At 38.1% G+C, this 12719-nt stretch overlaps 1 protein-coding gene and 1 pseudogene across 1 annotated transcript in view; one reads left to right on the top strand and one right to left on the bottom strand.

The window, feature by feature from the left end:
- The window catches only part of Su(var)3-3 (lysine-specific histone demethylase Su(var)3-3), an 801787-nt gene that overhangs the window by 215562 nt on the left and 573506 nt on the right, over positions 1-12719 (bottom strand). The gene's annotated exons all lie outside the window — the stretch shown is intronic.
- On the top strand, positions 6152-10450 carry LOC150081528 (toll-like receptor Tollo pseudogene; annotated as a pseudogene).

Genomic DNA, 12719 nt, shown 5'->3' with positions numbered 1-12719 from the left:
ATCAATGAACTCTTCAGCTCAGATTTATTTCGACTGAAAACTCGTACAAGGCAAAAGCAGAACTAGAAAAAACAAAACAAAAAAAACCTCTTTGTAACTAATAGTTTGAGTGAAGATAACAAGTGTGGGTGGGGGGGAGAGAAAAGGGCTACGGGTAACGCCAGGGGCACCAACAAACCTTTCTCGAAAGGATACTACCAGCATTGGCCATTAATTAAGATAAATATATCTGCAGATCCATTTAAATAATTTTATCAAGTGCCATTTCTCTTAGTTCTCAATACCAGCTGTCATATAATCCACGGATAAGGAGGTCATATTCGCTGTAAACGCTTGCACCAAAAGAAATAACTAATGTGTGTGTGTTTCTTTTTAAGATTCTGACAGTGAGCAGGGCACAAGAGGATAAAATACAGTGGACAATATAGAAAATTATAACATAAAAACTGCTAATTGTAACTTGACTGCCGTAATGAGGTTTCTGCCCTCCCGCAGATCGACGGTGCGGACGTTCACTAGACTCTATGTTAGAACCATGAGTGTCAATGAGCGTGGAGGATATGAACCATGTCAAATGGAAGGAAAGAGTACGTCTGTTAGAGCACCAAGTCTAATGGGCTACAAGTCTAATGGATGCCGAATGCTATGAAACGATGTTCATATGATTTACACACAAAATGAAGAGTGTCAAAATATCTTACAAAATAGTGGCGAAAGGGATATTAATTTGGGAAAGTAAGAACATGGTTAGATGAAGATGCAGCTGGACATAATATGATAAAGGGAGAAGAAATAGCGACAGCAGTTCCAGATGAGAGAGAGAGAAGAAGAAGAAACCAAGAACGATCACAGTCCACACTCTGCAAAGACATAAGAATCATAGTCTGTTCCTTATATAAATATTGGGGGCTTTCTCCTTATTCAGAATAGTCAGAGGATAGAAGAGAAGTAATAAGAACCAGCAGCAAGGATACTATCACCATTTACAGTAATCGGTTACTCTTACGATATGTTCAAAAATTCTACAGAATATCTTCAGCTACTTTATATGAGGAAATGGTATATCCCTACAATGCCCATAAAGGCATTAAAAGTTACGAAGGAATGGGCAATGTTGCTTTACCACTGTGAATCTGATTTTGTTTCCTACCACTCGGTTTTCTTTTTCTTTTAAATAAGTGATTTGAATAATTTACTGTACTTCAAACTTTCTTCTGTTTCTAGGTAACAACGATCAGAGTCTTGGATCTTGAATTAAAAAAAAAAAAAAAAGGAAAAAAAAGACATTATTCATATACAGTAGTCTTCCAATCAACGTTATGTTAACCACAGCAGTAAACAATCATTGTATGATTAAAATAGGAAAACTAAAAACAATTATGCTCATTAGTTATCAAGCAACAAAACTAAAAAAGTTTATTTTTCAATTCTAGTAAACTACTCTCCCTGTAGTGATCTGATTGTTCTTCGTCTGTGCCAATTTGTATGTAAATCATCGTAGTTGTAAACAGAAAACGTCGCATTATAATACACATTAAGCAAAGTTTCCCTTTTTTTTTGTTTTGAGATACATGCTTGATAATAATTATACAAAAGCAATCGAGATCATCCCAAATTTCAGACATTTGTGTATAACTAGAAGCCAGTGGAACTGTAGAGAGCTTTAACATGTTTCTTTCCTGTCACTAAAACCGATACATTAACATCAACCAGAACGTACGCAGTTCCACTCATGGATTTTGCGGTAGCTTCTGTAAAATTAACCAGCTTGGCTTTATAAATATGTACGAAAGTATCATTTAAATATTTATCCTTCTTTTTAATCCTTTGTTATTATTTAGTTATTCAATGTTTTAATTATGAAAAAAAGTTGGCAAGGAAAAGCATATTTAAGAATAAAGGCATTTCACAGATGAATTCAGATTAGCCACAGCTCAACGATTCACGTTTTTGGATCTTGAACACCGCACTTGAAGGAAGCAAATATAATTGGAAGTTGACTCCCAATTATGGTCGTTTCATTAACCCCTTTGCTTCATTTTGATGGGGGGTTTTTATGGTGGTTTAATCTTCAAAAAAAGTTCCTTGGTAATCCAATATCGGGTGACTTAAACGATTGAAAATGCAGCCGCTACAGTGTACAAATTTTGTGAATAAATAAGAAGTAGGATTATCATTACATAATTATAAATCACACAATATTTTTCTGCGTGGTCCGAGTTCGAATTCCATCGGAGAACAGAGGAATTCTTAAAAGCCTCTAAAATCGGGACCGTAAGTAGTCGATCACAGAGCAGGAGTAGGATTCCGCCACCTCTACGTGAGCTATTACATGTAAATCGGCAGTTAACACATACACAACAGCAGTGGTGCAAAACTTTATGCTACGACCTCCTCCAAGTGTGCAGAAAAATTCAATGGAAACCACTCTTTAGGTATGCCCTGAATATAGCCGTCTTTTTAACTCCAGTGTGATGACTCGAGTGACCAGATTCTGGGAACCACTAAACTACAGTTCGATAAGAACAAGTGCCCTAAAGCCTCACGCGCACTGAATACGCCAAAAATTCCCAAGAACAAATAAAAACAACAACAAAAAAAAAACAACAAACAAACAAGGCAGTTCATCGTTATCCTATTATATCCCATACCCTCAACACTGTAGTACACTACCCGCAAGCCAGCAAAGAAAGTGAAACAGAAGGAGCAAAACCATGGACTGAGGAGTGGCCTGAGCTAAACACATTACAAAAGTCTGGTCTGGGAAATACTATTGGTGGAACACCCCCGTCTCCCCTCCATATTAAAATTAAGACCAAAGTTCTAAAGGTATTGAGCAAGTAAATCTCTCAATATTGTCCTTTATATGCTGATTCGAGAAATCATAAATTTATTTGTTTTAAAGATCGCTGATCCATCCTCAAAAACGTCAGCAGCAAAAAATTGTGTGCAGATTCTTTCAAAATGAAAAACACTACTGTTGAAACATTAATAATAAACTGAACTACTGGTATTTGTTATTAATAATAAAATGAACAAGTAGATCAATCGTAGGCCCGTTTTATGTGATATTGTGAGCACCGAAAAATGCAACTTTAATCTAATTATTAATTATCAAAATCGGACAGTGACTATCATATTATATTCACTAATAAAATAGTTAATGAAGAGGCCAACTTTCCAAATCCATACAGTTCTCTGTACTTCACTATCAAACCAGATTTCATTTTACATTTGTTTTTCGAGCTCAGTTTGGACTGCGAACCCAGGATAACGAATACGACGACTAGTACGCATGATGCAAAATCAATAAATCCAACCCCTCCCCCAAAAAAACCGGTGGTTAACTGTAGCGCCGGTATATCGGATGTCTTACGCAGTTACAATAAATATATAAGCTCCTCGAGAGTGGCGCATCGAAATATGAAAAGCTCTTTTCTTATGTGGCTTACTGTTGGTAACTGGCGCTCCTAAAATTTGAACCACTTGTAACATTCAAGAATTTAACCGGTTAAAGATCCTCTAAGGAAATAATAACTAGACAGTAAAGAAATTTGATACTCCTGCACTTTTATAGCTTTCGGAGCATCTGTGGGCAAAGCGTTTTCATCCTTTTATTAATTTTCACTTTTATTTATTTATTATTAATACTACCTTTTTTATTCGCCATCCTAGCTTCACGCAATTGCCGAAGAAGAAAGATGCTCTTTCGTAATGCTAAATTTTTTATTGTTTCCTGTTCAAAAATACATGTACTGGGCTTTAACTTCAATAACTCTCAATCAACAAAGAATTTTTCTAAAAATAGGCTGAAACCATTTCTCCGATAATTCACTTAGACGTTAGTTGATGTAAGCCCATTTAATCCAAAAGATTTTCAAGTAATCAAATTCGAGAGCTTCGTAAAATTTAACAACATCCAGAACACTAGAACTCTGTAAAGATATTTGATTATTTGACCGTGGAAATTTAATTATAGCCTTCTGGGATCATCTTTCGCAGACTTTTTCATTTTCTTTTCTCATCTCGCCCCCCCCCCCACACTCCAACCCCCGTATTATAGCAATAGATAAGAAAAGTGATGCATACCAAAAAATAAATTGCAAGTAGCGAATTTTCATTAATGTCTGGCGATAGAAGAATTTCAGCATAATTAACCTGACCCAAAGTTAACAATGCATGAAAAGACGTCTAAACCAAAAAATTTAAACTTCATCGCGATTACAGAAAAAAGATTAAAATGTAAAATTAAAGAAAATATTATGTTATTGTTGTAGGGTTTTAGGAGCATCAGCAACTAAGGCCATATTGCTCCGTGTACACTGTCTTTAAGTTGCGTGTTCTGTGGTCGATTTTCTGTTTGATGGATGAAAAACCCGAGTTTCAGGGAGAAAAGCCATGCTACCCTCGTCTGAGACTGACTAACTCAGCCACATTGTAAAAAAAGGCCCATAAAAATTCCTCGTGTTATCAACGAGACTCGAACTTGGGTCTTTTTCCAGCCGGTGTGGATTCTACCAACTCTGCTACCCACGAATGCAAAGAGAAAATATTATTCGCCAGAAATCACAAAATCTCGAACTTTACTGAGAAGTCACTTTCAATTATTAATTATAATACAAAATTATAATTAAAAAAAGTTTTAAATTATTATTATAAATTACCATTCACTAAGCATATTTAATCAATGTATAAAAGTAAATCGTTTTCTCAAAAATTGTCCTTTGTCTTTAGATTGGTAGAATACTCAATATGTTGACAACAGCATTCCACAATAGCATGTTTCTTACAAAAACTATTAACTTCACTAGCTTTAATATTCTAAAAATAATCATATAATACAAACAAAAGATTTGTAAAAGGAAGAAAGCTGCTTAATGATATAAACAAAAACTCTTCGAGCAGAAACAGAACATTTTCTTTTTCCTAATTTCGATTGAAGTTCCTAACGATGGATGGCATAAAGCCCAAAATACAACAGCCAACACGATTACGTAATCATAAATTGAATTACACAATGCATTCTTTCTTTTATTATTGTATTATTTTTTTAATAACAAGAAAAGAAAAAACGGCAACTTAAAATTCTCTTCCATCGTAACGGAAGCAACAAAATAAGATTTATTAGGAGACTCCAATTTTTGTGAAATGCCTCTGTACTCGCTTTGTTCAAGTTTACTGTCGTCGGGAGTATAAAGTCCTGCAGGAAATTAGGCCTACGTGCCCTGGAATAACTTTGTTTTCCTTTTCCCTTCTAAAATTCCATCTGCACAGGAGTTAAATGTGTTTATCTTTTTGTATTTGAAGTAATAGTATACGGGAGATAAAGCAAAACATTCGTATAATCAAGCAATAAACCTAAATCCACTCATTTGCAATGCATTTATTACGGCTATTTGAGCGTGGTTGGAAAACTAAAACTTTGCTAGTTTATCAAACAAAATCCAACAGTCTAGAACTGTTTAGGAACACAATTGGATCTCCTTTCAGTTATTTATTTGATGCAATTATAAGGTCAGAAAAAAAAAAGTGTTTAAATCGTGATGTGCACTAATAATTAGACCGAAACACTAAAAAACTTCATAGGGGAAATTTAATTCCTTTAAAAATATTCCTTTTGGAAACTGATTTTTCACCTGAAGATGAAAAATCAGTTTATAAGCATACACACGCAATATTTGAAACTCAGGAAGCCACATTTTTAATAAAATATTTGACTTTCACTGAAAAGAATGCAATTGCTTAAGAAACTAATGTAAACAATTGTAATTTTTTAAGGTGCATTCACTGTACGTTTCAAATAACGTTGTTTTTTTTTTTTCTTATTCCAGACAGGACCCAGGGCGTTCAGCTGGGAGTGGGTCTAAGCAAGCAGACGAACAGCACGCACAGCTCAGAACGCAACTTGTGTGTGCCGCTGTGGGTGGAGCCGAGCGCGCAGGTCGTCAGCACGCATCTCCGCCAGGATTTATCTCCCTTGTCAGAGGCCAAGACCGACAAGAGGCAAGAGATAGCCCATCCCTATGCAGCCACCCCTCCGCAGTCAAGTGCGCCAGTTCCACCTTCCCTCCCCCTTCCACTGACCGGAACAGTCTTCGCTAGAACTGAGAGCAAGTCACACCGCCGATCAGGTCGTCAGTGTGCGCGGGGCTCCCATGCAATGCAGAAGCAGCTCCGTTCACTGTCGTCTCAGTCGGTGTTTCTCACGGGAGTTGAGCACAGACATTCGGGAGTTAACAGTCATGATGTTTGTGCTCCGTGTTTACCTTCGTATGGCAGCGGTTCAAGTGGCTGGCTGGCGGTGATAGTATAAACAGCCGGTCATAACCAAAGACCATGGCGGTGTCGCCACGTGTTCCCGTATGGATTACTTGGTGATGAATATTCGACGATCAACAGTGTTTCTCGCGATGGTGGCGGTCACCATCCTCTCTTCCAGCAGCTTTGGATGTTTAATTGGCCATTGTCTATAGTGTGTAGGATGCCTGTAAGCAGTGGATTACCATTCAGTCAACGTCTCACCTAACATAATGTGGCAACCGAGATACCAGTTACTTTGGTGCCTATGTGTGTTCCTTCCTTCCATCTCTGCCATCCATTACGTTGCTCCAGAAGACTGCCAGTGGTCTCCAGTGGGTCTTGTGGAGTCAGGAGTTTCCCTTACGTGCAACGTGCGTACAATCAACGGCGCCTTCGACAGCACCAACTTCAGCCTTATTCAAACGGATCATACGGTGAGTCTGACAGTTAGTTGTGAGAACGTGCTGTTTGAGAGCGCTCTTGTCAACAATTCCTTTCAGCATTTGCGAGAATTGAGAGCACTTCGTATCGAATATTGTAAGTTCCAGGAAATGCCCCTGTTGGCCTTTAATGGACTAGTAGAACTTAGAAATTTAACCATTAGAACATTTAACTATGAATGGGGTGAATTTTCCCTAAAAATCGTGCCTGGTAGTGTTTCGAAGCTACAGTTATTAGAAAGGATAGATTTAAGTCAAAATAATATGGCTTCCTTAGCTCCTTCCCTTTTGTGTTCTCTCCAAAACCTCGAGTTCCTTAATCTCACTAAAAACGATTTCAGCGAAGTTATTAACTTAGGTTTCTCAGGTGGAGAACGTGTGTCTTGTCCTGTTCACGTCCAGCATTTAGAGTTAGCGTATAATCGCCTCAAGGTCCTAGGAGAGAGAGGCTTTTCGGAACTACGTCACCTGCGTGTACTTAGTCTACACCATAACCGGATTTCACGCGCGGAGGAGACGGCTTTAGCCGGGTTAAGCAAGCTGCAATTGTTAGACCTGTCGAGCAATCAGCTGGTGGCTCTCCCCCCGCAGTTCTTGAAGCCCGTAGAACAACTAACAGAGCTTTATCTTCAAAATAACTCCATATCGGTTCTTCCACCGGGGCTATTTAGTGGGCTTCAACAAATGTTAATATTAGATCTCAGTCATAACGCAATTACAAGTCAGTGGCTGGGACCTGACACTTTTGCTGACATGATTCGTCTCGTAATCATGGACCTCAGCTACAATAAATTAACTCACATTGATCCATCGTCTTTTCGTTCTCAGTACAGCCTCCAGATCTTACACCTTCATCACAACAGCATTGTCAGTATAGCGGAAAATGCTTTTTCTTCCCTTTACAATTTGCACACCTTGGTGCTCAGCTTTAATAAAATCACTCATGTGGAAGGCCTCACTTTCAACGGCTTATACGTTCTAGCATCTCTTTCTTTAGATAATAATGAAATCGAGGCAGTTCACCCAGATGCTTTTAGAAACAGCAGCAGCCTTCAAGAGTTAAATCTGAACGTCAACAAGCTTACTAAAGTCCCTGCTGCTATCCAAGCCCTAAAATTCCTCCGCAGTTTAGATATCAGTGGTAATCGGATCGCTACCATCCAGAATGCATCGTATCAAGGGCTGAGACACCTTTATAGTTTACGCCTCGTCAGTAATCGCATAGGAAATCTGTCCAAAGGAGTATTTCAGGATCTTCCTTCAGTCAGAATACTGAGTCTCGCAAAGAACACAATTCAAGCAATTGAACAAGGTACCTTCGACGACGTTCCAGAGCTTCATGCACTTAGATTAGATTCAAACTTCATTAGCGATATAAACGGCCTGTTCAGTAATCTTCACGATCTGCTAATGCTAAACATTTCTGCGAACAAGATCTCCTGGTTCGACTACGCTCTCATCCCTATAGGTTTACAATGGTTAGATGTCCATGACAACCTTATAGAGACTATAGGAAATTATTATGAGCTGGAAGCCGTATTAAAATTGAGAACAATAGACGCCTCTTACAACAAAATAGTTGAAGTCGAAGCAGCTTCTCTTCCAAATGGAATTGAAATTGTGTTTTTAAACAACAACCGTATGAAGTCTATACAATCTTTTACTTTTCTAGGCAAACCTAATCTAACTAGAGTAGATCTTACGAATAATCGTCTTGAGTCTTTAGAAATCAATGCTTTCCGACTAACCGAAGTGCCAAACAGAAAGCCTCTGCCAGAATTCTCTGTGTCAGACAACCCTTATTTATGTGATTGCAACATGGAATGGTTACAGAGGATAGGATCGCTTGACGAATCCCGCCAGTACCCACGAATGGTAGATGTGGAGGATATAGTGTGTACTTTAACTTTTACACGTCGAAAAGCTGCTGTCCCGCTTATTAAGGCGCATTCCTCACAGTTCCTGTGTAGATACAAAAGCCACTGTTTTGCACTATGTCACTGCTGTGAGTTCGACGCATGTGATTGCGAGATGGTGTGTCCCGAGAACTGTACATGTTATTATGATCAGAGCTGGAATACAAACATTGTAGACTGTAGTGGCCAAGGTCATACGGTAGTTCCCCGAAAGATTCCAATGGACGTTACCGAACTTTATCTGGACGGCAGCGACATCCCAACCCTTTCTAGCCATACATTCATCGGTCGCAAGAATATGAAAATCCTATATTTAAACAGCAGCAATGTCCACACGATTAACAACAGGACGTTCAATGGACTTCGCGATCTTCAAGTATTAAATCTTCAACAAAATAAGCTCACGATACTGCACGGATATGAATTCGAACGCTTGTTCTTACTTCGGGAATTATATTTATCCTACAATCACATCACTACAATTAGCAACATCACATTTATTCCACTGAAAGCGTTAGAAGTTCTTTTTCTCGACCACAATTTTTTGGTGGAATTCCAGGTGTGGCAGCTCAGCGTCAATCCACAGCTTCAGGAGATTAGACTGGCTCACAACTTGTGGGCTTGTCAGTGCCAGTTCGTCGAGAATTTCAGCGAATTCCTTCATGTGCGCGGTGATTACGTGCGCGACATTTACGACATCGAGTGCTTCTACAACAGCAGCATGAGTTTTCCTTTACTGGATTTCAACATGACTTCGTGCACCAACTATTCGGCAACCACCTTCGTCCAAAAGTTTAGTGTTAAAGACTTAATGCCTGTGTTGATCATCGTATCTTCTTTGCTACTGTTAATCTTGTTCCTTATTATTTTAGCTTTCGTCTACCGCCACGAGATGAGTGTGTGGTTTTACACCAAGTACGGTGTCCGCATTTTCCATCGTTCTGCTGCCCGTGGCGAAGAGGATAAATTGTTCGACGCGTTCGTATCGTACAGTAAGAAGGATGAAGCGTTTGTTACGCAAATTCTGGCTCCCGAACTAGAGTGCGGAACCCCTCCTTTCAGACTGTGCCTTCACTATAGAGATCTGCCAGTGGGCGGCTATATGTCCGACGCCATTACGGAGGCAATGGAAAGTAGCCGTAGGACTATTTTAATACTTTCTGAAAACTTTCTCAAGAGCGAGTGGTGTCGCTACGAATTCAAGTCAGCGCACCACGAAGTGCTCAATTCGTGTAAACATAAACTGGTTGTAATCGCCCTTGGCCGGCTGTCACAGCGAGACCTAGACCCCGATATTCGATTGTGGTTGAAGAATAGTACTTTCCTTCGTTGGGGAGAGAAGCTATTCTGGGAAAAACTAAAATACGCAATGCCGGACGTTCGCCACAGGAAAACAGAAAGGAACAGAAATGATGTGAGTGTTGCTGTGCATATTTGAAACTTTCCTATAAGTAGTGATCTAAGTCAAGAAGTGAAGTGTTTGTCGTGTTCCACCACGTTGCCATGGTGCAAGGCCTTGAACATTGTAAATAGCGTCCTGTATATGTATCATAGTTGTATCTTAACTTATGCATGTCTGAGTTGTGTGTAAACCGCAGCTCTCACAGTGTGATGTAACTTTGTGATGCTCCTATGCATTGGATAATACTGAGTTTCATATCAGGTTTTTTGGTAATGTCTGTTCGCGTATAATAATTTTAGCTATCTGGAACTTCAACCATGCAAAACAGAATTGACGTATTTCATTTCACTTAGCACAAGCAGCCCAAAAATCTACTGCTAGTATGGGTGTTGAGCGTGCAATAGATGTTTCAAAATTCTTTTTTTTTTTGGAAAAAGAATAAATTTTTATTGAAATTTTGTTAATAAATGTTACTTGTGTTTATAGAATATTTCCCCTTTTTTTGTAATTAATCTATTTCTTATTGGTGATTATTTATGGTGCGTTAAACAAGACAGGCCTTTGCAAAATTTGTTCTTAAGGGGAATTGATTTGCAATGTTCCTGATTATACATTTCGGGGAGTAACATTTAGCAAAACATTTTCATTAAAAATGACATAGAACCTTTTAGTCAGACTAAAAGTTAATATTTCAAACTGTTTTAAAAGATGTTTCATTCCGACTACGACAATAAAATACGAGCCCGCACACGACTGATACGACGAAGAATTTCTGGCGCTGATAAGGACGCCAAAATTGTCCGTGAGACGCGGCTGAAGCGTCGGTAGTTGTTCCGTACGAAACGACCGCCACAACTTCGCTAAACTGTAGAGCGTAGCGTTAAATCGAGGAAAAAATTGTCCATACTGGCTAATAATACAATGCACCTGCTACTTAATTCTATTTTCAAGTAGCTGACAATCCTCTTCCAACTGGAAGATTGGCAAACATTATGCCAGTGATAATTCCTCACGCTGATAAATTAAGAGATTTCAAATATTTCGTTACGAGTTATTTTTGTTACAGTTTGAAATACAACGATCTGTCTACGTACCAACCTCCTGCTGTTTGGGCATAGACCTTTAAGTAACATTAGATATTTGTTCGCAATTAGACGTAGTCTCTTTGATACCAAACAGTTAATCTAGCAGCCAAAATGATGAAATAGTTTGGTTATTAACAAATAATACTAAGTGAATAAAATATGATTAAATAAAACAGTCGAAGTACTTCCAGATAGCTAAGAAAGACAGGTTCCAAAAGTCTGGAGTAATGCTGATATTCTGCTGTTAAGTGTCGTTCAGCCCATTACAGACCGCGGTAATTATAAAAAAAAGTGGTAAACTGAAGCGACAACTAGTCAATACATGCAGTTTAACTATGTGGGACTGTGGTCAAGGAGATTTATCATGGGTTGTGTATACTGAGAAATTATCTTGAACGTTTGGAACTATGTAGATACTGTGATAAAATCGCCTGGCAATAGTGAGCCATACGTGGGATACGTTACTAGTTGTGCTGGTCAGAAGTGCTTGGGAAAAAAAATAAAAATAATAAAAAAAATATATATATATATTTATTTAAATAGAAAGTTTGCTTCATGATATATTTACAAAATATTCTTTTATTTCCAATATGAAAAAAACTCTGATATTTTCGGTAAAATCATACTTAGATTGCATAGACAAAATATTAATGGTGAAAATAATTATAAATACTAGCAAAAAAAAAAAAAAAAAAAAAACCAGAACAATCCAGACAAGTATTTCAACCCTTTTACGGCCAGCTCAACTTCGACGCATATCCCGCAGCGAAGCGGTACGGACAATCTGGATAATTTTCTAGAGAATGAGAGGAAAATCCCGAGAGGCCGTTCATGCCTGGATGATTTCTGTAGTGATTATAGTAATAAAATAATAATAATAAAAAAGTGTTGTCCGTGTTGCCATCACATTGTAAATAGCTGGAAGCTGTGTCATGGCGGTACTTACAGCTTTTTGTATGCGAATGTAAAATAAAAATCATACAAAGGAATTAAGAAGCAATTTTCGCCTTTTTTTCTTTTAATAGAAAATTTCAGTCACATAACACTCCACTTTTTTTCACAAATATTTATGGACAAATTATACAGCGCACATGATTTTCTTAAGTGATCTAAGCCAGTGGTTCCCAACGATGCCCCGGCATATTGGCGTGCCGCGAGATTAGGAAAAACTCCATTGAGTTCAATGGCAATCACTATTTAGGTGCCGTGAATATGCGTCTTTTAACTTCAACTGTGACTTTAGTGACAAAGATCGGAAACCATTGATCTAAGCTACAATAATGAGTCCAATCTTAATAGCCACAAATGCATACCGATAGTCTACTGCAAGTGACAATTTGTAAAGTATTTGACACACGCAGGTATTTTAGAAATGGCCATCAGAATTACTCTGTAAATGTCTGATCCCATTACAACGCAAATGAATTTGGGTCATTTTTAAAACCTTCATAACGCACAAAATAAATTTATATTTGTAAGTATTATTATGTGGATAATATGAATCAGGTATATAATTATAAGAAAACAGAGGGATATGGGGATTTCTTGTCGCGGTTTCACTGCTCTGGAGAACAAA

This window comes from Mastigoproctus giganteus, chromosome 8, assembly GCF_048544385.1.
Source record: "Mastigoproctus giganteus isolate SK-2022 chromosome 8, ASM4854438v1, whole genome shotgun sequence".
In the NCBI taxonomy this organism is placed as follows: Eukaryota; Metazoa; Arthropoda; class Arachnida; order Uropygi; family Thelyphonidae; genus Mastigoproctus; species Mastigoproctus giganteus.
Note: the sequence above shows the minus strand (reverse complement) of the source record. Positions and strands in the feature narration are given on the sequence as shown.